Genomic DNA, 27,065 nt, shown 5'->3' with positions numbered 1-27,065 from the left:
CAATTTTAAAAACCGCAATTTTATAGATATCCATCTCCATATCCACAGATACAGTGTGGATTTCTTTTTCTGCACCTCCTCAAGACCAGCTTGGTACCAGCTATCTCCATGCTTCTGCATCATGTGATCAACATTCAGCAAACAATAAGGAAATTCTTTGCTTTGATCCTGATCTCATCCTTAAACAAATGAGAAAAGTTTCATAAATCGTACAACTGAGTTTGTATGAGGCTTTAGGTTCTCATAGGTATACGCTTTCTTAAAAAAACTGATGTTTGATTAATGTTTTAAAATGTTTCATTAGGACTTTTTATAACTCTTTCGTTGGGATTTAATTAGCAGAATACCACAACGAATGTGGAGAAAATGCAGATCCAATTATCTTCTCCCACAATGGGACAAAAATCACATGTGCAGGAAACAGCTTTTCAAGACACCATTTCTTAGAGAATCTTTTTTTTTTTAAATAAATTTATTTATTTATTTATGGCTGTGTTGGGTCTTCGTTTCTGTGCGAGGGCTTTCTCTAGTTGTGGCGAGCGGGGGCCACTCTTCATCGCGGCGCGCGGGCCTCTCATTATCGCGGCCTCTCTTGCTGCGGAGCGCAGGCTCAGTAGTTGTGGCTCACGGGCCCAGTTGCTCCGCAGCATGTGGGATCTTCCCAGACCAGGGCTCGAACCCGTGTCCCCTGCACTGGCAGGCAGATTCTCAACCACTGCACCACCAGGGAAGCCCTCTTAGAGAATCTTAAAGGCTTCAAAAATGTACTAGGATCACAAAAGATCATGGGATTGTTTCTCTTATTATTAATAATATCCCTTCTTTACTATCACTAGTTTAAGCGAATTTTTAACATTATCTACATTAACATTATAAGAGTCACAAAATAAATCCTCATGTGATTATCTTAAACATGTTTTGGGACGCAAAATGTCTGGCCAAATATAACCAAAAAACAAACTTAAAATAATTCTGGATATTTCCCTATTCAATTCCTTGCAAGTCTTGTAGAGTGAACAAATAGCAAACTTCCCCACTGCTGTCTCATAAAACGCTAGTCAAATCACAAAGAGAAGGCTGTTATGGAGTATCAGATAAAACAGCAACCTTTTTATTGTTCTCCAGAAGAGGAAGATTTTGGTAGGCAGAGAATGCATTTCTCTGATACTCCCTTACAAACAAGTAAAAATGTAGTTTTGTGGCTTCTAAGCATCTAGGATTAGACTTTATAGTCAACACAATGAAGCAAGTCTAAAAAAGTCTTTTGTATATCATTGCCATTGTTAATAGTCTTGCAAACATAATATTAATGTGCTTAAATATTGGTACTTAATATATTTGTTATGAAATGATGCCAACTATATTTTAAAATATGTATTTTCATATTTTATGAAATAAATCAGAGTCCCAATTTAAAAACTAAAAATGACTGAGTCCAAACCCTCTCATTTGTAGAGAAAGGGAAAGGTCTCCAGCAGGTGGTTGCCAAGCATCACTTGGCTAGTTCGTAGTTACTCATTGGCAGAGTCGGAACTAGCACTCAGGTTTCCTGGGTCCTAATCCAGTATCTCTTATCTATACCACATAAAGACTCTCCAAAGTTGCCACAGCCACATGTCAGATAACAGGCTTTTTCTTGAATTCTGGGATCCACAAAGCAAATCAGCAGTCTTTGAAAAGCCTTACTAATGACCTTCTCAAACTTTTATACATAAAAACCTTTCAATTTTATACTAGGTTTGAAAAATCACCGTATATTTTGGCTCTAAGGCAGAAGAGTTCTATCATATATAATAGGCTGCTTGTGAACAAATGGTTGGATTAATTCTTTCATTTTTTATTTTTTTGGCGGTGTTGGGTCTTTGTTGCTGCACAGGGGCTTTCTCTAGTTGTGGCGAGCGGGAGCTACTCTTTGTTGCGGTGCGCGGGCTTCTCATTGCAGCGGCTTTTCTTGTTGCGGAGCATGTGCTCTAGGCCCGCGGGCTTCAGTAGTTGTGGCACGTGGGCTCAGTAGTTGTGGCCTGCGGGCTCTAGAGCGCCGGCTCAGTAGTTGTGGCTCACGGGCTCTAGAGCGCAGGCTCAGTAGTTGTGGTGCACGGGCTTAGTTGCTCCGCAGCATGTGGGATCTTCCCGGATCGGGGATCCAACCCACGTCCCCTGCATTGGCAGGCGGATTCTTAATCGCTGCACCACCAGGGAAGTCCCTGGATTAATTCTTATACGTTACAGATGCTCACTAGACAAACGTCCATGAATTCAACATGTCTGGTTTGAAGTGTCTCCCCGTCCATGCCTTGTGATCAGAGTAGGAATAAGAGTAGGACTGCATTTATGTAGTATCAAAATGATAAGCTAAATTACTTTTACTGGTAAAAATAATGATGAGAAAGCATAAAGCATTTGGGCTCGTAGAGAGGCTGGACAACTGCTATACAGGATGATTTGAATAAAAGGACCAGATCCTACTCTAGTGATGGGCAGACTCTACCACCCTCCCCCAGCCCCCCAAACACACCCCTACCCACATCCTTAATGAAAATTTGCAAGCCAGTCACTGGGATTTCTCTTCTGAACTCCCCACCGAAGGCAAGGACATTATCTCCAGAAAGGCAGACAAATGAAAGAGTGAGAGAGCAAAAAGAGGCAGCAGGACAGCCAGAGGACCGGGACAGCCAGAGGACCTTGTTTCTGCATATTTAGCATTGTTTAGAAATGTGAACAAAAAGAATACTCTAAAGCATATGCTGGTCAAAATAACAGTCACCTCTCAATGCTCTCAAGAATTATTTAAAACTGGCAAATAAGAGTCAGGCATCACTTCTTATTAACAGTAGTCTTATCTAACCCATTAATTTCCTTTTTTTGAAGAGATTTCTTGAAATCTATTCTTATTCCTATTCCTACTCCTACTGCCCTGCCCAGAAGAGATGGAAGAGGAGACATTCTGAACCAGAGAACTTTGGTAAGAGGGAAAAGAACTCGGCCTGTGCTCTTGGTTAATCGATATAAAAGGTCTTATCTGGGGGGTGGGGGAAGAAGCGAGTATTTAAATGCTTCTGAAGTCAGAGATTCCTAATATGTGTAATCATTCTCTTTTCCAACTACTATTCCTTGACATCAGACATATTTATATTCAAATATAAATACAAATTAAAAACTAAATAACATTTAATTATCTCTGTCATTATTTCCTCTTATTAGCCTTGCCTAGAATTAGCTGTGAATATACTTCCATCCATTAGAAGCCCCAGGTAAATTTTAAAAGAAAAATCTACTAAACCATTATAAATTTTATGATGAAGAGTTCAAAGAACTATATATAACCTTTCTACAGACCAACTTTTTTCTTCTGTTGTAACTAAATGATACAGCAGTCTATACAGAACATTTCATTTAAAAACAAAGGAAGGGAACATTTCAAGTTTGAATATGTGGTTTTGAAAAAAAAACAAAAGGAAAAAAGCATCAATATACATACAGCATTTTAGAGAATTTACCTCCTTGCCTGCTTTATGAGTCACTGAAGGTATCATTCAATTACAGTTAAATATCTTACCTCTGATTAGTATATCTGTCCAAGGCCTTATGGGAAAACTAAGAGTGAAAGTCCACACTCTAACTGCGCATACTCTTCTTAGAGGGAGAATTAACGTAACTAAGCGTTCAAATATCATGGACAAATGTAGACAGGAAAGTCAAGGAAAAGCAAAAGAAACTAGGGAGCAACAGTCTGAGGTGGGACTGAGTGTAGAAACCATGAAGGATGAGAATTTGAAAGCACAGACGAAAAAAACGTAGAACAGTTCAGGTGTGGGGTATCCTAAAGCAAATGCCTAAAGAGAGAAATGAACCCAATAAATGGAACCGTGCTGGGCATAGGAGAAAGTAAACATGGGTGACCAGAGGCAGCCGGACGAGAGAGAGCCCCGAAAGCCAGGATTCCCATGGGAAAATGAATAGCCAGGAGCCTGGGTTCAAACATCAAATCCCCTGCAGACTGTCCTGGTGATTTCAGAGCTCTGCACCCCCAGGTCATGGTTTGTAAGATGTGACTACCTACCGGACAACGCTCAGGGGCAGAATGAAGATAAAATGACAGAATGTATGAGTCAGCAATTTGCAAAGTGCAAAAAAGCTGTATGAATGTAACATTTTACTGCTGTTCAAAGGAACTGAGAATTTCCCACATAAAGGTAGTGTCTGAGATGGCAACTACATTTTCCCACCAACATTCCTAGTACACCTCAGCCCTAAGCCAGTAGACTGTTCCTTCTTTGGGATAGGGAGGATCACAGCTACTGGTTTTAATTAAACTCATGCTCAGATCAATACTACGGTTTCCTGCTAAGACGCTCCAGGTTCACACAAGGCCCACATACGCCACTGAGACACTTGTCCTTTTCCTCTTTTTTTTTCCTTCCCCTCCACGACTGTCTTTCCTTGCCCACTCTCCATCTTGCTCTAATTCCCTGTTTCTTATTTATTTCTCCTTCCAGTTTCCCTTACTCTCGCTTTAGCTCCATTAAGATATATTCTCACAAATGTCCCTGAAGTATTTTCAAAACCAGGAAAAAACAGAGTCAGTGATTAGCATTAATATTCCTTAAAATAGTTTCACCCTTGACCTTATCCACAAATTTCACTGCCACCACCACCACCACCACCACCCCCTTCTAAGTAGACAGGCAAACCTGTTTGACTAGTTTTCCTCTAAGCCCCACTCTCCTGATTGGCTGACGAGCACAGATGAACCACAGGTACGGCAGCACACATGCAAAGGCTCTGTAAAGCACATGGCCTTCCTCAGGAGAAGCCACAGCCAAGGGGCTGCAGGGCCTGTGTCATCCGCCCAGTCTCAGGGCAGCTCTCTCAAAGCAGGAGGGCAACACCGCTGGATGGCTTATTCCACTGCTAGTTAAAAAAAAAAAAAAAAAATTCTTCCTGTCAATGCCTTGTCTTCTGAATAAGGGATATTAAGGTGGGGATGAGGTCTAGAATCAGATTAAGCCTGTATGTTACAAGCTTAAGGTGGTGGATGTGACTATATTTACAATGTGGTACAGAGGTGTCCCCAAGTTTTGTTGTTGTTTTTGTTGTGTAAGTCCATTAGGAAAGTTTGAATTTGCAAAAAAGATTAACCAAAATAGGATTCCTTTTATAGAGAGGTGGGCTTTGAGATTGCTTTAAATAAGCAAAGTCTCTGGGTACCTTTAAAATAGGATATGCTTTAAAATCACTGTCCATATATTTTGGACTGTCGACTATTTCAAACCTATGGAAAAGTATAAAGATTAATGTAGAAAATATCTGTATACCCGTCACCTATATTTTAAGAGTTAAAATTTTGCCTTACTTTCAAGTGTTTTGAAAATTTTAAATTCTATATTCAATTTATAAAAACTGAATTTTATACTACTTTTCAGAAACATATTATAAAAAAATACAGCATATTCGTACACTTGATTCTACTTTTTTAAAAGTTTTTAAATCCATGGGAACATTTTGTCTACACTAAAACATCCCACTTGAAGGAAAATCAGCCCCATGGTTATTATTAAAGCAAGTTATAGCCAATGTAATAGCTAAAATAGTATAACTCTTGAAAATGTGTCAAGTATTAAATTTCTTCGAAATAGAATTGAAAAGTGCAAAATAATTTTACACATATGTTTGTATTCATAATATTCCCAAATCAAGCAAATATTTACCAAATCAGTTACAATGTAAATTTATTTAGTGGACTGGAATCCCAAAAGGTTCATTTCTGTTCTCTAAATCAAGTCAAGGGAAATTATACCTCCAATATAGTGACTGTTTCCATTATTAATAATTCAGACAAATAGCACAAAGCTATTAGCAAAATACACAGTATCTCTGAAATGTTCCTAACTACACATTCTTTCTATCTAATCCAAATGTTTTAATACTTACATAAATTTCCAACCAGAGTAGGAACTGACCTAGGCTGTCCTACATACCCTGCCATTCACAAACCCAAGGGTTCCATTTTTGTTTGGGCTCTGCACTCCTAAATGCTGACCTCACATCTAAGTTAATTTCAATGTGGCACTTGTCGTCTCTGTAAGGGAGTCCTGAGCAGGACAGTATAGAGTCCAAAACTGAGTTGGTGAATATGTAACACGGAACTGTCAGAAGTCCTAAATTGAAAATCACCGGCACAGACCACTATGTTTTGCAAGAGTGGGACCATACACTGTGAGGGAGTTAGCACAAGAGACTGAAACTCAACTCCAAAATAGAGAGGTCCTGATAACAAAAAATATAGCTAGAGAATTTCAGGGAAAGAACGTCATCAAAGGTTAAAAACCACACACATAATGGACTTCAGTTCACCTTAAAAATACTGAACATCTAATTTCATTTTACTCAGAAAACATTTATTGGGTGTCCTAAAAACTATGTACTAGGCTACATGTTATATAAACAAATGAGGGACTTCCCTGGCGGTCCAGTGGTTAAGACTCCACACTTCCACTGCAAGGGGCACGGGTTTGATCCCTGGTCAGGGAACTAAGACCCCGCATGCCGCACTGCGCAGCCAAAAAAAAAAAATTATATATATATATATATATATAAACAAATGATAAGTAGTGAATATTGACAAGCATGTATTGAAACAGACTTACTAATTTGAACTAAAAAGGAATAGATATTTATAACCAATTAATCACCAATATGCCTAAAAACCAACTAGTAAACATTATGCACCACATTCAATTGTTGATTGGTTCCCAAACCAATTCACATATGTAAATTTTTTTTCAAAATACCCATTAATTACAGGGTAAAAAAATATATACATATTAAAATAGAAATCTAATTTTAGATGTTTATCTCTAATATAAAGCATTACTTCATCCAACTAGAGAAAATCCTAAGGAAAAATGTAGATTTTATTTTATTTTACTTTATTTTTATTTTTGTGTGCGTTGGGTCTTCGTTGCTGCGCGTGGGCTTTTCTCTAGTTGCGGGGGGCTACTCTTCATTGTGGTGCGCAGGCTTCTCATTGCGGTGGCTTCTCTTGTTGTGGAGCACAGGCCCTAGGCACACGGGCTTCAGTAGTTGCAGCACGTGGGCTCAGTAGTTGTGGCTCGCGGGCTCTAGAGCGCAGGCTCAGTAGTTGTGGCGCACGGGCTTAGTTGCTCCGTGGCATGTGGGATCTTCCTTGACCAGGGCTCGAACCCATGTCCTCTGCATTGGCAGGCGGATTCTTAACCACTGCGCCACCAGGGAAGCCCCAAAAGTAGATATTTTTAAATATTACTATGGTCAGCTCAATTTTTTAAGAAATCTAAAAATCAGTGCTTCCCCTATTACACAGGTTAATACCTGATTTCCATGGTGTTGATTTTTAAGACCCCATGGAAATGCCTTCCATGCCTTAGACATGGAAATGCCTTCTGAATTAAACATTAAATTACACTGTGTTCAGTTTTAATATCACCTATCTTGTTTTTGTTTTCAGAGTCTTTTCAAATGAATAATCTTTGTCCTTATTATATTATCTAAGAAACGAGAACTCACTTAAACTCACTTAAATACCAAGAAACCTTAAATAAGATGTTGTGAAGCCTGAGAAATTGTGACTGTATGTTCATGAAGGTATATATGTATAATAATTGTTGAATTGGTCTGCTTTCATATTTGTATTTTTTACATATGTATCTGCTTTAAGAAATACAATAACATAAAATCTTAATTTAATAAAGCTAATATACAGGAGAGATACATTATAAAAAAAAAGTCTATGATTTGATTACCAGAGGTGCTTTTAAAAAGCGACAAAGATGCTGTGGACCCTCCAGGCTGGTGGAAGCATGGCCTGTCCTGAGGAAGCTAACATCTCCCAGAGCTCCTGAGCCAACCCCGCCCCTCGAGCCAAGGAACATGTTCCAATGGCTCTCTTTTCCCTTCAAAATTTTCAAGTGCCCCTATTGTACTGGCTTCCTCCTCAAAGGCTATAAATATGATCAAGTTTCCATCTGAAACATACCTTTTAATCACCCTCCCTAAACCCTGAGAGCGAGTACTGCTGAAAGCAGTAGTCTCTACAGACCTCCCTATCGCCAAATCCAAGTTCTGTTTTCCATAAAAACAGCTAGCACTTATTGAACACAAACCAGATAACTTCCAGTCACTGAGTTTGATAGACTTTATCTCATTTGATCCTCGCAGTGGCCCTGGGAGGTCACACTTTGATCTTCATTATGTAAATGAGGAAAGGGAACTAAATTCTGAGTTCAAGGTCACATAGCTAGTCAGGGGCAGAACCAGGACTGATACCCCTCATTTTAATACTTAGCCCCTCATTTCTTGAAATTCTTTCCTCCTTCAGCTACTAAAAGTTACTCTCCCCTAATTTTCCTCCCGACTTTCACCCTGTACCTTTTCCTTCTTTACTGCTCCCTATATCTCTAGCCAACAATTTGATTTTAGAATCTCCCCAGGCCTCTTTTTTCATCTTACTCTCTGAACCTGCCCTAGAAGATCTACTGACTTCTTTTTTTTTTTTTTTGCAACCGCCTATATGTTGAAAATGGCTAAAGCAGTCAGTCTATCCACCCATCCATTAATCTATCCATTCATCTACCTACCTATCTAGCCCAGACCTCTCTGCTCAGAAGTTCTGTGCAATGATCCATCAGACACTCATCTCCAGCTGGATTTTCTATAAGCACTTCACATTCTACATGTCCAAAGCTGAACTCTATCATCCTTGGTCCTCAAATAGGCTTCTCCTTTAAAGTCCCATCCTCCCATACCACCCACCATCTAACCAGTCACCTAATCTGAGAGATTCTACCACCTTAACATCTGTGTGACCAAAGTCTCTTCTTCATCTCACTGCCACAACTTTGATGTAAGTTCCTCAACTTCTGTTAGCAAGATCACCCCAATACCTTCTAACCTGTTATTTCTGTCTCACACCTCAGACCCATCCTTCCAGACTGCTGTGAGAACTGTGTTTTCACAACTCCTTTGTTTAAAACAACCTTGAAGAGAAAATGGTCCACACGCCTTAGGATGGCAAACAGTCCTCCATGATCTTGGCATTGTCTACACTGATTCCTCTGTTGTCACCTCCTCTATGACGCCTCTTTAGTCTCTGTCCCCACGTAGAAGTGGCCACTTCCAAATGCCTGTTCAGGGCACTCTGCATTTCTCTATCAAAGCACTCAAGAACATATAGCACTATTTTGTACTTATTGAAGCCAACTTGTTTTCTATCTATCTAATCCTCTTAAACCCAGAGTCCTCCCAAGGTCTTATGTGTCTGCATATCCCCAGTGTACAGGACCACAGTGCCCAATGCATAGTATGCTTTTAATAAGTATTTGCTGAAAAAAAGAAGGATGTTTGTGAAATGCTTTAGATTAGGAAGATATGATTATCACCGTTTTCAACACTAAATTAAACAACTTTATTCAAACTCATTTGATTATGTAACCCCATATGTGGGTATGCAAAGTAATACTGAAATGATTCACCTAGCTTCAAGTGTGGGCACCAGGCTTATCAAATCACACTTCTTATTCCTAGCTTCCAGAGTAGAGAAACAGTGCCAACATTACATACAGCTAATCAATTTCAATGGCAGAAAGCAGGATGTAAAATATCATCGTACACGTATTCCTAAACAAAGACAATCTGGGCCTACCATAAGAAAAGTAAACTTTTTTTAAAGGCTGCTTCAATTTCTTGGAAAAGGAAAGATCTCCCAGAAGACTGACCGTCTGAAATCAAGACACCCTTCTAAAGATCTCATATACAAAATTTTCTATTAAAAAAAAACACATTAAAACCATTTATATAGAAGTTACCCTTCTAGGAACCTCAGCCATTGAGCTCACTATCTAGCCCAGAAACAAAGGATGAGAACAGCAAGTACCTGTCACAAACTACGCAGGCTTTATACTCGAGCAATAGTCCACATCATTTCAGGAAAAAAAAAAAAAAAGAAAAAAAAAAAAGACAACAGATAATAGAGCAGCAGGGCCCGCTCACAGCCTGACAGCAGCAGAAAGTGATAGCTGATAACAGAAAGAGGACCCAGAAAAACCATAAAAAAAAAGAATAGTACTTCTGTCCCCAATCTAGTATTTCAACCAGGCAGGCTGAGGCCATTTACTATAAACAAAAACAGCTCTATACACCTCAAGGAATAGCACTAGTCAATTCTTTATGAATTCATGTTCATAAAGACAGTCCAACAAAAAAACTTACATCCTGGGGAGCAAGTAAGAGTGTAATATTTAGAAATTACTTGTTTTAATAGCTAACTTTTTGAAGTGTCAGTAATTAATGGTGTGAGGGGTCAGCTATTTTGAAAATGTGCTTATGTAAATAAGTAATAACCCAGACAGTGTCAAATAAATGAGATATTATGACATATTGCAAAAACAATCAAAAGTTCTTACCCTCCTGGTGTACTTTGGAAATCTAATGTGAATTAAACAGCATCAAGTCAATATTATCTTATAAATAACTTTGAAAAGGAGTCTGACAATTGAGAGTGTGGTTATTTTCTTCCTTTGCCATCAATATTTACATGGTAATTAAGCTGATAGTTATTCATAAGGTACCATGAAATGTTTTAAGTAATTTAAATCAAATGTGAACTGTCAAACTCTTTCCACACAAAAAAGATTTTACAAAAAATAAATTTTTTTACAAATATTTTTTACTCCATTGGTTTACTTATTCTAATATGCACACCAGGCATTAGTACAACAAGCATAAAGCTCTGGAAATTTTAGACTTAAAAAGAGTTTGAATCTCTACAGTAGTATGATCAAGAGAAAGTCACAAGTACAGTTTTTACTCAGTTATGCCCGAGCTACTAATATACTATCAAGCTATTACTAGATGTCACGGAAGTATGCTTCATTGTAGTTTTTAAACACTGCTATAGCACTAAATCGCACAGCACAAGATGTCAACCTTACCTTGTGGGTGACAGGCAAATCAAATAGCACTTGAGTGTTTCCCTCTAGAATTATCTAGAATAGTTGCTGAACAGAAACAGTCCAAAAGCAATTATCTCAAACTGCCTGGAGATAGTTTCCATAAGAGAAAACTAATCCACTGTTTCTCTCTGAGACAGAAAAAATAGTCTGGTTTATAATCTAATTCAATTAACACAAAGTTCGGATTCCCTCACTATACAATATTGATGTGCATGACTCTTCCATTAATTTAAAACTCTCCAGGGAATAAAATGTGATTACTCCTAACACTATTAACATACCAATTAAAAAGCACTTCCTAGCCTTCCTTCAAGTGGCATTTTTTTCTGGGAGTAAGTGGAAATAAAGCACACCAATTACACCAATTCCGAGTGGAGCCGTATTTTTTCTTTGAACGTGAAATTATCATAAATAGAAACAAAAGCACACTTGGCATCTAGCCAAACTACCACACCTTCATGTCATTAATCTTAAAAAATTCATTGTACGAGATGACAGCCCAAGGGAAACCGAGGGTTTTTTATAGCGTTTTTCCTATCGTTTCTGGGTGGAACCCACTTGAAATAAAAGGCTGCCTCTATTGCTAACACTGGCTCATAATGCAGGTGACTCGAATGCTACCCACTCCTCCCCCTTGTGATACGCCCTCTCCCTCGTGAGAATGACTAGTTAACAAAATCTAGCCTTCCGAGTTAGAGTACTTTCAGAAGTTCTCTCATTTTCTCCCCTCCTCACCGCCCCCCCGACCCCCTTGGGGTTGCTGTTCGGCGATGGGAACCAGAGGTACAGGTACAGAGGTGGTACTTTCCCTAAGGAAGTGCTGCAGAGTGGCACGTTCCCCGTACTCAACTTCATAAACCCTCCATTAAACCAGCGAATTTACACATACAGATTGAGTAACCCCCTCGCCACGCGTGACTGTCCTTTTGCCCTGTCGCACTCCGATGCGGTTTGCCTCGTACAACTCCAAACCGCGCATCCCAGGCCCCCTCGCCGCTCCTCCAGCCCGTGGAAGGCGCCCTACTTCCTGCAGCGCGTCCTTCTCTCGCCTCCTAACCCGCACACGCTTCTCCAAAGCAAGGGCACGCCATATGGTTCCCGCATCCGCGCGGAGACCCTGCCACCACTGTCCATTCCCGGGGGTCGCACAGGCCTGCGGGCACTGAAAGGTCCCTGTGTCTGTGCGTGTGCGTGTGTAGCCCCAAGACACGCGCTACCCCCAATGCACCCAGGTCTAGTTCCCCCTCAGGGAGAGGACGAAGTAGAGGAGAGTTGCAGAGTTTCCCAAGCACCTCCCGGGCCCCCATCCCTGGCTGGCGGCGGGGGCTCCGCGGTGCCCATAGCCCCAGGGTCAAGTGCAAGGTCCTTGGTCAGATCCACGCCGGGTAATCCCCTCTCTCAGCCTGCACGCACGAAACACGAGAGAACTCTCAAATGGGCGCCATACGGCAGGGAAAGGAGCACGGGCGCGAGCGGGGCAGCAAGGAAAGATCTCCTTTACACCCCTCCGCCCCACCCCCTACCCACCCCCAACCCCTTACCCCCTCAGTCCAACCCCATCTGCACTTTCTGATCCCTACCCCCTCACCCCTGGGTCGCAGCCATCCGCCCGGCACTCACCTCCGGGAGCAAACAACGCCCCTCTCCTCTTGCCACCCCGCCCCCCTTCCGCCCGCTGGAGCGGCGTGGTCCCTCCGCTTACCTCCGCTCTTGGCCGCTGCGCGTGAGTTTGAGTGTGTCTCCGCCGCGAAATTGTATCCGGGGACAGAAGGGACCCGTTTGTGTGCTGGATCAGGTGTCGCCGCCTTCGGTGGCTTGGGGTCGTGAGGAAGGCTGCAGAGTTAGTGGGTTAGCTTAGGACTGGCTCTCGGGACTCACAATTGATGGCAAAGCTTTAACCGTGTCCTCCCTCGGGTCCGCGGCGCGCCTGCTCTTCCGCGGCTCTCCGCGGGCGGCCGCGCCCCCCCACGGCCACGCCCCGCCCCGCCCCGCCTCGCGCGCGGCTAGCAGAGCTGGAGGGCGCCCCTCTCCTCCCGCGCCTGGCTCAGCGGGGCACGACGGGGGCAGCCATGCGCTCAGTCTCGCATCAGACGCCTGGGGCTGCGAGCGCCTCCTGCTCCTTCGCCTGGGGCATGGATGCGGACGCGCCTTCGTGCCACGCGCTCGCGGGCTGAGCTAGGGCTCAGAGTCCTGGGACTGGGATGCTCGCGGGCGGAGCGGCGGTCGGCGGACAGGCTGGGACGCTCGCGAGCCCTCCGGTGCTCGAGCTCGGAACCGTGGAACTGGCCCGTGGCCCCGCCCCCTGTTCCCCCAGCGAGGCGTGCCCCGTGCCCTCTCTGGCACCTCCCGTCTAGTCCCAGTGTCCGCCTTTTTTCATCACACTAGCACCGCGCGAATCTGCGTGGTGTGGTGGAAGTGCGCCTTCTCTTCCTTCCCAGCCTCCTAGTCTGCCTCAGTCCTCCCGTATCCATTAAAAAGTCAAACTTGGGCTAGGAGTTGGAGGAAATACGCGAAGGAAAGGGGGTGAGGGGCACTTAGGTGATCAAGCCACCTGCCTCGTGAATCGGAAAGCGTTCGAAAACACGAGTTTGGGGATCCCGGAGAAAAGAAATTGGGTTGCTGCGCTCGGTAACATCCCTCCTCGCAGGCTTGTGCTGAAAGGGCCATTTATGCTTTGCTTGGTTGAGTCTGTGGCGACTTTATCCTGACTAATCTGTGTTTGCCAACAGCATATCCTCGCCAAGTTGGCGTCCGAGCCAGGAAGCACCTTTGCGTACCCAGGCCTGCTGGAGCGGCCCTTCCTTTGGCGCCTCAGACCCGAGAGCCCAAGCGCCTTTAAGAGTCTGACCCTAGGGTGCGAGCTTCCTGGGAACCAGGAGAATCTAATAGTGTTGTTGGCTTTTCCTTTGAGCATGATTGGTAATGTAGTCGATAAATACATATACGACATAACTTTCAGAAAAGCAAAAATCATGTCGGGTGTAAGCTCCAGAAGCTAAGATGCCCCCACTGCACGTGAACGTTATACGTTTAAACACTGGAATTGGGAAAAATGCCAATTCAGGCCATCCTTTTTCTTGCTCCAAACTGCCTTTCAAAAATAGATTGGGACTTCGTGCCCTTAGAAAAGGAAACGGGGCTTCCCTGGTGGCGCAGTGGTTGAGAGTCTGCCTGCCGATGCAGGGGACACGGGTTCGTGCCCCGGTCCGGGAGGATCCCACATGCCGCGGAGCGGCTGGGCCCGTGAGCCATGGCCGCTGAGCCTGCGCGTCCAGAGCCTGTGCTCCACAACGGGAGAGGCCACAACAGTGAGAGGCCCGCGTACCCGAAAAAAAAAAAAAGAAACGGAAGTTATGTTTTATTGTGCCCTTAGAAAAGGAAACGGAAATTATGTTTTATTGTATATAGTATTACTTAATGTTAAATGGGGGAAAAAAATCTAACATACACTGTTATTCTCATTTTACTTATGACTCTATGTTTAATAAGTGCAGGGTCCGAAGTCCATATACTAAAGATTGTTCACCGATAGACTTCCCAATGTGGATTTCAGAAAAGAATGTGCTTACTTTCTTTGCAGATCAGAAATTTGAAATATTGTGAAAAGCACAGGAGATATTTTTTCAGCCTTTGTACCGAATCCAAGGAGATTACTGTCCTCTATTTTTTATTTAATTTCATTAGAAAAACCTAAAATGTGAACATAGGTAAAAATCTGACATAAGAGAATTTAAGCATTTACTTTGAAAGCTCTGTTCTCTCAAGTGTCAAGCTTCAAGCACTTGTTCAAGCAACTGCAAGCTGTTGCATAATGCATTTGTAAATTCATGGTCAAAAAAGATTACTAGAAATTAAGTGAAAACGTTAACTTTTGTGTGAAAAGTTTTTAAAAATCTGTGTCACATTTCTTTGCTTATAAAGTCATGTAAACTGACCATTGTATAAGATTTTGGCAGACTTTTGGGAAGAAAATGCATTGCTCTATTATGTGTGGATATGTCCATGTCTGTTGTTTCTTTGGTTTCTCTGTTGCCTCCCACATTCTTTATATAATGATTATCGAATTTCTCACAGCTCTGCACACAAAGGACATCCCATAATTTAAAACAAGTTAAGTCAGTCATTGTATAAATAGTTGAATTGCATTTTGGGAGCTTGAAAGTATAAAGAAAATTGGTGAGTGTCTCTTTTTTAAAAAATCTACCAGCACTTAGCACTTCATATTATTGACTGAATGGCTGGATAAAGTAAATAAAGCATTTGCTCTTCCTCTTGAAGGTAGAGTGCGTATTTTCCATATTTAATCCATCTTCCAAGCTCCCATCCAGATTCACACAAAATTCTGCCTATCAGCTTTAGTTTATAGAATGTTGAATTGAACAGCATATCTGTAGTAAGGAAGTTCTAGCCAATGTGAAATGTGATATTAAAATTCCCTCATTATTTCGGTAGACCAAGTGTATCAGTATACTGATAATTTTTTATTTTAATTTAAAAATTTAATTTAAACATTTTTAATTATTTAAAAATGCTTTTGGTTCTTTAGTCAGTTGGGCCCATACGATTTTATTGGGAGATAAACAATAACTTATGAGAAATACTAGCTTAGCCTGGTGATTATTAACCATGAACTCTGGGACTTTAATCAGTTATAAATGGTACAGTTTTATATCATTTGCCTTGTAATACAGACCATATAGTATAGAATACAGCAGAATGGATTTAAGTTTAATCATGGGGAGAAATATGGGTGGCTGTACATTCCAAAACCCCTTTGCTAATGGTCCCAAATATCTGAATATATTGCAGTGGGGTACCTTATGACTGGAAACATCACTGACTTCACAAACTAGGCCTTTGAGCTCTGCTTAGTTCCCAAGAAATGTGATTATCTACTTTGGAGCTCTGAGGGGCATAGAGAGTCTAAATGCACACGAAAACTCTTTAGGCTTAATTTGATGCTGCTCTCCATAATAATAATAATGATTATTATGGCTCCTACTTGAGTTTTCAAAGTGTAATTCCAGGCACAATGCTAAGTTAATGAGTGATCTCATTTAATCTTCATAAAAATCCTGGAGGTAGGTACTATTATTTTTTCCTGTTGAAGACAGAGTAGCAGAAGTTTGGGGAGTCAAACTGGAAAGTGGCAAAGCTGGGAACTGAATTGAATTCTGAGTCAAAGATCATGCCCTGAGCCACTGTATCTATTCAGACTAGATCGCATAGTGGAGTTCAAGTCTTGGTCAGAGAAAATGTTGAAGTACATAAATCCAACCTGACTATTTGCGGAACCCTTGGAATTCAAAAAGCACATAAACCCTGTCTGCCTTGCTGTATCTCCTCTTTTACCCCAGAACAGCTGCTAAATAGGCAAGTCACAGTACAAAGGTACCTAGTGATGAGAGGGGCTTAATTTTCTGTGTATCCAGTTTAAAATTGTTGCAATTATTTTGTTTAATTCCTGTTTCCTATAGACTCTGACTTACTGTAAGAACACTAAACCTGCGGGCAAACAGAATGAAGATCATACACAAAGTCCGTAAGATAAAAATAGGCAGATTATCTTCACCTTCACCTTCACCTTCACTTCATCTTCACCTTCTCCTTTTGGCTCTTTCCTTTTTCCTTTTCCATCGTCTCTTATTTTCTTGCAGACACCAGCTTCTTGCTTTCAGTTTCAACTATACACTCTACTTAGTGCCATATCCCATTTTTTTAATACGTGCAAATATTTTCATTTTTGTAAGTTTTAATATATGCAGTTTTTTTCATTTTTCCTCTTCTGTTTTATTATGCATTATAGGTTTCTTTAGAAAGTGTTGATCTATGGATCAAATTGTAACAGAAGGATTGGAGAAACAAAGAGGGATTTCTAGAATTGTGGAAGTGATGGATAACTACTCGATTCTCATCAAAAGATACATTTTTTGAATTTCCTAAAGGAATACCTCATATAAAGGGCAAGCCAAAAAAAAAACAACTTGTACTTTTAATAATTTTGGTTACATGATTATAGACATCACTAGCTTAGACATCACTAGCTTATTCTATATGTCCTTCTAAAGCAGTATTTCTTTTCATGATTAGAAAATGTCATCAATAAAACTTTACTCTCTAATCTAGTACCCAGTAAGTTAAATCTTTTAAAATAATTTCTAAAACTTCATGATGAGCCCTGTTCAGAGTTAGTTGTAGGAAACTATGGAGATAGAATATCTGTCTTAAGGCCTTTGGCCTTTCAGAACTGGAAAGTTTGCTATCCTGGATTCTTATGTAGCCCTATGTTGAGTCTCTGTCAGTGATACCAGCCAAGATTTTAAAAGAGAACAGGTGGTACTACATGACATCATACATAGCTAAGCCTGGGTCCGCAACAGCTTCCTTTCCCACCCATTTTGCAGGTGTTACATAGTACAGCCTTTCTATGTTCAGCCTGTGGTGCCTCCTGGGAATAAAGAGCTTCATAATATATTACAATTATAGCATCAAAATTTATTTGCCCTAAATACCCTGCAAACTCAAGGCAATACCAACTAATTCTAATATTCCTGCACTAGGTGAATGAGGTCATGTTTACCATATCTGCTTTATACTTTCATAGATACCAATCTTCATTTTTTTTACTAATCACCCTTTTACAGTGGCTCTCAGATCCATTGAACATAACTCTAAAATATCAAAACTTTATGACCTAGATTACATCCCCCTGGTACCATGGTCTGTGTGCTTCCCTAAGTAAACGTTAATTTATCTGCCTAGTCAACTTGCATTTATTGGGAAAGTTAAAGAAGACCCCCAGAATCCATAATCTTTTTTAGAATTATACACTCTGCCTTTTAACATAAAGAACTAATTGTATTATTTTCAGAAAAGAAATAAAGGACTTGCCCTGGCAGACTGGTATTAGCAATATTTTGTGACTCATTTCATATGGTTATCTTAAAATCATTGTGCTTAAATAGTCACTTTCTCAGGTCAGGCTTTAACTCCCAGATGAAACTATTAAGTATATTTTTGTTCATAAGTGTCCGGCCTAAGCCTGACCCTCCCAAGGTATGCAAAGAAAGTAGGTTTCTGTATCAATGAAAAACAATAAACACTAAGGACTTTGACCCTAGTGTTCAGATCATTATGTTACCTGTGTGTATTTGATTTTATGGTTGGAATCCTGTTTTGAGTATCTCTTTTCTTGCCTTGTTTTTTATTCACTGGCTTCCTTACTTTTGTGTAATAAAGAATTATGGTGTAATAAATAAACTGTCTGATGGAATATCCCATACAAAGGGCAAGCCAGGTAGGAGAAAACTTAGTCAGTGACAGCACTATTTCTATAGTGTGAGGACATCAAGATTGAGTGGGTCTTTCCAGGGTATAATTAGAAGTTGAGGTTCTTGCTGTAAAGCAGATGTAGACTACTTTCACAATTGTTTTTAAAAATGTGATGGCTGATTTTTAAATGCCCCAGTTATTTTGACCAATTCCCTATCCTTTCACACCAAAAATAATCCTCTCTACCAATCCATCTTCCCCAAACCATTTGGATAAATACTTCTTTACCATTAAAACATACCCAGGGTTTCAGAAACTTGTCCTAACCCGATAAGGTAGAAATTTTTTGATGGAGTAAGATGGCTTCATATGTTTATGCTTTTAGAAAACCTTTCTGTTTCAAACACAAATTTATGCCTGATAAAATATAAAAGGCTAAAACACACCAATTAGATAGACATAGAGGAAGTGAGAAACAAGGTAAACATCTTCCTGAACTAGTAATAGAACAGAAATGCAAAGCAGGAGGCCAAGCTGGGGCCAAGAGTTGTGTCTTCTGGGACTGGACATTGATGCATCGATGGTGGTTTGGGGACGAAAGGTGCTTGTAGCAGACAGACCCCAGGGTAACCCCATGATTCTCCCCTCCTGACATCATGCTCTCCATAATTCCCTCCCTTTGTGTGTGGGCGGGACCTTGACTTGCTTCTGGCCACTAGAATATGGCCTTTATGTAGTTAAGGCCCCAAGTCTGGTAATGTAGAATTAATCAAAAGGTAGATTATTCTGTGTGGGTAGGACTTTAAGGGTATCAGGTGAAAGCCCTTAAAAGAAGTAGAGGGTCCTTCTTGAGAGGAGAGACTCTCCTTGCGGGCTTGAGGAAATAAGCGGCCATATGGGGGAAGTCCTCGTGGCAAAGAACTGAGAGCTTCTAGGCCCTAAGAGTGGCTTCCAAGCAACAGCCAGCAAGAAGTTGGGGTCCTGAGTCATACAGCTGCAGGGGAATGAATTCTGCAAACAACTGAATGAGCTTTAAAGTATATTCTTCCCCAGTCAAAAGGCAACCGGGCCAACACCTGGCGTGTAGCCTTGAGAATCCCTGGTTATAAGACCCAGGTAACCGATGCTCAGATTCCTGACCCATGACTGTGAGATGATAAATGTGTCTTGTTGCAGTCTGCTGGGTTTGTGGTAATGTGTGATATAGCGATAGATAACTAATTCAGTACTCCATACAGGAAGAGGAACTAAGGGCTGGACCAGAACTCCCACAAATGTGAATGGAGTCTGAATAAAAAGGCTAGAAACCTAGCTACATAGAAAACAGTGGTTATAGGGGGGTGTGAGGGCCAAAAACTAGGAATCAAATCAAGTTGCTAGCTGACTCTAGTTGCATGGACCTTCGGTGTCTTCAATATCTCCCCAGAGCAGGAGACTTAAAATGCCGCTATAAAACTTGGCTCTGGATGGGTGGCTCAGGCGTGCTAGGTGAAGGCAATCACAGGCACCTGAAAACTATTAGATGAGAAAGGCGAGACCAGGAGAAAAAAGTGTCCCTCTCCAGTCAGGATAAAATATATACTAAAATCCAAAGACAAGGTTAAAAAAAGGCAAACAAAAACTGCTTTGCTCCAAGCATGAATTCTTTGTAAATTATATTAATTTATGGAATCATTTGACAATGACTTTAAAATACACTTAATAAAGAAATAGCATCTATTAAAAACCAAAATTAGGGCTTCCCTGGTGCGCAGTGGTTGAGAGTCCGCCTGCCGATGCAGGGGACACGGGTTCGTGCCCTGGTCCGGGAGGATCCCACGTGCCGCGGAGCGGCTGGGCCCGTGAGCCATGGCCTCTGAGCCTGCACGTCCGGAGCCTGTGCTCCGCAACGGGAGAGGCCACAACAGTGAGAGGCCCACGTACAGCAAAAAATAACTTAAATTAAATTAAATTAAAAATTCATTCTGAATTTATAAGGCAAAAACATCTCAAGAAAAGTTTGGGCATGCAAAAGGAAATAGAAATCTTAAAAATTCATTGTAAGGAATAAATTCTATACATCTGTGAAGAGAAATTAGTAGATCTGAAGATTGTTCTGAGAAATTCACTCAGGATAGAGGAGAGAAAAACATACACATATACATGCGCACCAACATTAAGAGACCTAGAGAATGCATTAACTCAATTATACATGTAACTGGAGTTTCAGAAAAAAAGAAAGGATGAAATATCAAAAGAAATTTTGATAGCTGAGAATTTTCCAGAACTGAAGAAAGATTAGATTCTCAGATCTTAATCCTTAACTGGTGTCTGGTTGTTACTAAACAGAGCAAATAGTACCCACCAGAAGTAATGATTGAACCCTGAGGAGACTTTGAAAAATTTTAAATTCTCAGGCCCCATCCTATATCCACAAAATTATAAATACAGAAATGTATATTTTTTAAAATCTCCAGTATTCTTCTTCAAAGCTTATAACCCTGGTCTAATCATGAAAAAAGCATCAGGTAACCTCCAATAGAGGGACATTCTACAAAATACTTGGTATTTCTCAAAAGCGTAAAGGTCTTGGGAAAATAAAGTCTAAGAAACTACTACAGCAGAGAGGAGCCTACGGAGACATAATGACTAAATGTAATGTATGCTGGATGGGGTCCTGAAACAGAAAAAGGACATTAGATAAAAAATAAGAAAATCTGAATAAAGCATGGACTTTAGTTAATAATCATGTATTAGTATTGGTTCATTATTTGTAACAAATGTACCATATTAATATGAGATGTTAATACTATGGAGAAATGGATGTGCAGTCTATGAAACCTTGATGTACTATTTTAGCAAGTATTTTGTAAGTCTAAAATTATTCAAAAATTTTAAAAATCATTAAAAATAAAAGCTCCCAATTTTATTTTGATCAGCCAGATTTCAGAATTAATCGTTTTACTCTTTTATATTATAGGTGAGAAAACTGAGGCAATTTGATTGTAAGCATTTGTGTAGTTCTAATAATTTTTAGAGATAATAGAAGTGTTAAAATTATGATTGTTGTAAATTATGATTACAAGTTTCTTTGAAATATCTTAGAATTAACCCTGCTTTGGATTCTGTAGCTATAACTGAAAAATAGCCACATAATAATTGTAGCTAATTACAACAAATGCTTATTTTTTTTTAGGAATGTTGGCACTCAAGAAAATTATTTTCAAGTCCATCAGAAAGAGTGGACATAGGAGAATATCCATTTGTGAAAACTAATAACCTGTAAGTGTATTGCATAGAGTTGTGCTGATGTTCAATCTAATCATATGTATAAAGCTGTATTTATGTCCTAGAACATATAAAACATGAAAAAATTTTCAATTTCAAAAATGCACCATAAATAATATTCAACTTTAAACAACTCATTCAATAAATATATATTAAGCATCTACTACTGTAGTATAATTAAAATTATATTTAAAATTTTAAAAGCATAGCCTTGACCCAGTTTGGAGGTCCTGGCTAGAGTCTGGTCAGTTTTCGTTCCTGAGCAGCTGATTAAGGACAAATTATGCCCACTTCTGTTATCAGGCTCCCACATTCCCTCGTCACTATGCACCAGGCCTACTCTCCCCAGGGTAACAACTAGGGACAGGTCCTATGCCCCAGAGCCTTCAGAATTATTCAGATTAAACAAATGCTTATTTTTAAAACCATTAAAATGGTAATGAAAAATGGAGTGGATTGCAGAATCAGCTCCCATTAATAGTATTAAAGTTTGTTCCTGAAATATTTTTCCTGCACCATGCTAGCGTACATGCAGTGTACATAAAGTTAATGAGAAGCATGCATTCTTAAAACAATAAGAAATTCTTTCTTGCTTCCTCTTTTCTCTTTTAGTACCCTCCCCTTAAGTATTTCCTTAAAGCATTCCACCTTTCTTCACACCCACTTTCTGGTCGTTTCATAGAAGAGAGGGATTCTGTTAATAAAGGCATAAGACCATTAACTAACTCTTGCAGAGGAAACCGTTAGTGTCTGTAATATCACACAAGATCATTAAGACATAGACAGGAGACATCTGTTAGCCTTGGTTTTCATTAATTAATAAAAATACCTGAAAATCCTTTAATGCTTCATTATTGAGTTTCAAATGATCCCTTCAAAGCTTGGGTGAAGTGGCAATAAGAGCTGTGTTAATTTATAGGATCTGTAAATAACTGTAAATAGCAGAGAAAGTCATTAACTCACACTGCCTAATCAAGTAACATAAATTAATGAAACAGATTGTTTAAACAAAAATACCAGAACTTAGACATCCAAATAAATCATTTCCTACCAAGCCCTTACCTTGGGAAACTGTGTACCCCTCTACAGTAGCCATTAGTCAAGGAAAGCTAGAACTAATCTTGAAAAGTTGCCATCAGGGCCTGTGGCACAATTCTCAGGAGCATTTTCAATAATGAGAAATCTTTATCTTTTGTGAATGAATTAGCTTATTGGAAATAAATGCTATTCTGAACTAAGCAAACCTGGTGAACTGGATCAAGTCAAGATGGTAAAGTCATATTTTGGTAAAAAAATAATAATAATAACATGACTACTAAGAAACATCTTATGTAAAGGGAAAATCAAAATGAAGTTGGTATTGCCAAGAGAGTTCTCTTAAAATGGAGTCAGGAAGCCACTGAGAAAGGGTGACTTACGCACATCTCAGAATCAGACTTTTTGACCACTTATTTTCCTAATGAAGGCATTAGGAAATGCCTTCATTATTTTCCTAATGAAGGCATCCAGAACATCTTCCAGAAACTCGAGATACTTTCAGATCCTTATCCTAAAATTACTCATGATTCCTTAAGGAGAAATATTTCCTGACTCGTGTCAGAGTCGATCACAATTCTTGCCAGACAACCTTAACCGTGTGGCTTTTGTCTGTATAAGACCCTGACTTTTTCTCTTCTCCTGAACACTCTTTCAATTTTACCCAAATCTGTGTTTCTCACATTGCAACACTTAAGACCCCACATAAAGCTCTTTTGTTCTTTGCAGCCTCGATACTAATTAGTTTGACACTTACATGTTTACTGTGGCTTGTTAACCTGCTCTAAAAAGAGTTTCAAATGCTAAATTTCAAATCTACTTTGAGAAATAGAAACAGAGTTGAAGGGCATCCCAAAGCATAGCTGAAGGACAACTGTGTTTTTAGGCAGTTACATTTGAAAGTATTTTTAAAATCAGTTTGTATATGTATAGCCACTTTCAAATCAAATCAATTTTTAATAATATTAGCCTCAAACCTATGAGTCAGTATAATTTTTTTGGAAAATATATCTTTGAATTGAGATTCGCAATTATTAAATACATTTGTCCTACTGCTTAGAACATAATAGGCAGTTGATAAATGCTATTGGATACTTGAGTTTCAGTCAATTTAAATAAATAATATGTTGAAGAACACTTGCTTGGAAATGGTAGTTTTTTTAATTATGACTTTATGATTATTATCTGGTAGTAAACGTCTTACTACTGACATAGAGTATTTAGAAAGTGAGCTTATAGAAGAATAGCCTACTTAACTGTATCATAATAGAACCTATATTTTTCATTCTGCCTACTACTTTCATATTTAAAGATACATTCCTGTGAGAGAAGCTTCGTAATATAGAATAAGTGCCTAGGTTTTTAGAAGCAATACAGATTACATACATCAGGATTGCAAATCTGACGGTGGATTTGGCCTGTAAGAGAGATCGCAACCATTAAAACATTACAAAATAAGTAACTAAGGTAATTGACACAGCCCTAATGGTTTAAAGGCTTTGCTCTCCCCTGTAGATGTCTTAAGCACTAAGATAAGCAATTAAACCACTAAGTCATTTAGAACTTTAGGTATCGAATTATGTCTTACCAGTACTTTATGGAAATTACCCGGAAATAGCAGTAACTAGTTTATCTAACAAAATGACTGGGCTTAATTTTAACTACACCTGTGAAAAGGGAAATTTAGTCCACAAAGGGATATATTAGTATAGGTGAGTGTGCCCTCTAGATGCAGAGCTACTCCTATCTTTAACTTTGTACATTGTAAAAACAGACAAATATAGAATAGTGAAAGATGGTCAGGTTCTTTGAAAGTGTAACTGATATGGTATCTTGGTGTACTGTGCTTGTATTAATTTGATGAATATTTATTCTTAGTGCAAAAATTCTTCATAACAGATTTTGTTCACCTTTAACCTGTTGCATTTCCCTACTTGGGTCTCCCAAGAGTTAACTTTCCAATTTATATAGGAATATTATATATTATATACATAATATATATAATATGTATATAAATATATAAAACACATCACTCTGGATGTCTCAAAATGACGTATTTTTATCACAAGGATCCCCAGTTCATTCATGCCTTTCTTCAAATTGCTTCCCTTAATACAATATAAATGTATGAAGAGTTGGAAACCATACTAAACCGTATAACCCTGAGGAACTGTACCTTACTCCTACATTTCCCAAAAAGGATGCTTGGCACGTGCTTATTATTTACTGATTTAATGTGGAAGGGGAGCAAAGTATCCTCTCTTGGCCATCTCTCTATTTGTGTGACTTTGGAAAAATAACTTTCCCTTTCTGAGTCTTTTTCCTTATTTGATTACTGAACAATTTATGGTTATTCTGTGTATCCTATGATTAGTCCCACTTTGCATGTGTGTACTGTCTCTACAGAAATTAAGGCATCAAGAATCTCTGTGTTTTCCAATTATTCTCCCCCAAGCTAGTTTCTGCTCAAAACATATATACACACATATGTAGACACATTTCTATTTCATCATTTTTTCCCTCTTGATAGAGGACATTATAAAAATAGTCTGTTGACTTCTTAATAAGGTTTAAGAGTACACAAAATGTAAAGGATTATCATTATTTCTCATTTGTATATGGATGCACTCTTCTATTTAATGCTAATTTCGTGCAATGTATTTTCCCCAGAGAACACCAGACAGCTTTGAAATTATTGTCTCACTAATCATTTGTAGAATTCTTGGAGGTAGGCTGGTGATAAATATCACATGTATTTTATAAAGAAATAATGGTCTAATGCAAGGTATGACTTATTAGCTCAGAGAATAAGAGATCATTAAAGGCAGATCTGCAATTGAACTAAGACATCTAGGTTTTCTGGCCAACGATATTGTACAACAAATAACGTCATATATGAAAACTGAATACAAAAAATTATCTTGTATAGTCAAGTTGTTATTTCAACTATAAAAAGAAGTCAGGAACGTCTAGAGTCATTTCACGCTGAAACAATAACTCCACCAAGATGTTCGCAGCAATAATTCTTTGATCTCTATAACACATGGATGTACAATCAAAACCAGGGACCAAGAGGGAAAAAAAATGTGATGCAACAGTCTTGGAAGCATCACCCCACTACTCTTGTGTGTAGGAGTTCAGAGCTATTCATATATATATATATATATATATATATATATATATATATATATATATATATATAATAGAATTCTGAAATTATGTATATATGATATATAAACTGGATTATTATTAAATGGATTAATAGAACACCATTCACTTCCTTCCCCACTTCGTAATCTCTGTTCTAAAATGTCAGGGTGCTCAGCTGATAACCCCAGTGTATGATGGATACCAATCTCACCAGACAGACCCTGAGCCATAACAGTACAAAACTACAGACCTGTACTTTCTCACAAACATATATTGAGCTTTATCTACTCAGCACTCCACTGAATTCTCTAGAAGGATTGAAAAAATTATATGACATTGTCTTAAACCTTTCAAGAAATAGGATTAAACATTCTCACTGTACAATCTGAAGATCTTAATATGTTCCTTGAATGCTAGCTTTTCCATTGTCACTAGTGGTGCAAAACCTTTTGCTTATAAATTCTTTATTTTTAATTTTATAAAGTATATGGAGAGCCTGTGTTCTCTGCAAACTTTGCCTGGCTAGGCTACTCAGGGCTCAAGCTTCTCTTCCTTGGAAAATATCCTATAAGCCCTTGTTGAGGTTGGTTGCCCATCTCTGTTATATCCCTATACTTTCCCTATCCTGGCCTTTATACTACTTTATTGTAATTGTTCAGTTGTCTCTACCCTCTGCTAAACTGTAAATTCTACAATGACAGGGACACAGCACATAATGGGAAGATTACGAATTGATGAATGACTGTAGTTATACTTTCAGAATCTTATTGCTTGAAATATGCCTATTAATTTCCAGGAATGTTACTATAAATCCAAGCCTTCCCAGGTACTGAAGACTCATAAGTTGAAAACCACTGATCTGTTATGTAAGTCAGAAGTTTTTACTCAAAATATATCAAGGTACTATCTTGCTATATAATGCAAATAAAATTTATAATAGCTCACATTTGTCACACACTCATCTGTGCCTGTATGATAAGCAGTTTACCTCATTATTGAATTCATTTCTCACAACAACTCCAAGATGTTAACACTCTTCCTATTTTATACCTAGGGCAAATTAATTTTATCAAGTATCAGTAACCAGAGATCACATAGCTATTAAGTGATGAGGTCAGTAACTAAATTAGGGCAACCTACCAGTCTCCTCTTATCTACCATGCAACACTTATCACTATGCTTCTTGCATCAGTTATTAACTTATCTCTCGGCCTTTCTCCCCTGTGATTTGTGATTCTCAGGCTGAGAAGCCATGTTTCTGCTTCTCCAGCTGTGTCTACGTTAGTCTCTGCCAAGAGGGGGCGTGTGAGGGCGACTGGAAGGGGGAGGGGGGAGGAGGAGGAGGAGGGGGAG

The 27,065-nt window shown here is 39.3% G+C and overlaps 1 protein-coding gene across 3 annotated transcripts in view; it reads right to left on the bottom strand.

The window, feature by feature from the left end:
* Positions 1–27,065, bottom strand: part of UGT8 (UDP glycosyltransferase 8) — a 134,478-nt gene that overhangs the window by 77,706 nt on the left and 29,707 nt on the right. The window contains exon 2 of one of the 3 annotated variants that reach the window (XM_028492230.2): positions 12,691–12,821. The exons of 1 other annotated variant lie outside the window; for it this stretch is intronic. The gene's annotated coding sequence lies outside the window, so the exon portion shown is untranslated. Of the gene's footprint in view, positions 1–12,690; positions 12,857–27,065 lie in introns of those variants that run through there. One more of the 3 variants, XM_024119389.2, reaches the window with a different exon arrangement.

Source organism: Physeter macrocephalus, chromosome 7, assembly GCF_002837175.3.
Source record: "Physeter macrocephalus isolate SW-GA chromosome 7, ASM283717v5, whole genome shotgun sequence".
In the NCBI taxonomy this organism is placed as follows: Eukaryota; Metazoa; Chordata; class Mammalia; order Artiodactyla; family Physeteridae; genus Physeter; species Physeter macrocephalus.
The sequence above is the reverse complement of the archived record's forward strand: the minus strand, read 5'-3'. Positions and strand labels throughout refer to the sequence as shown.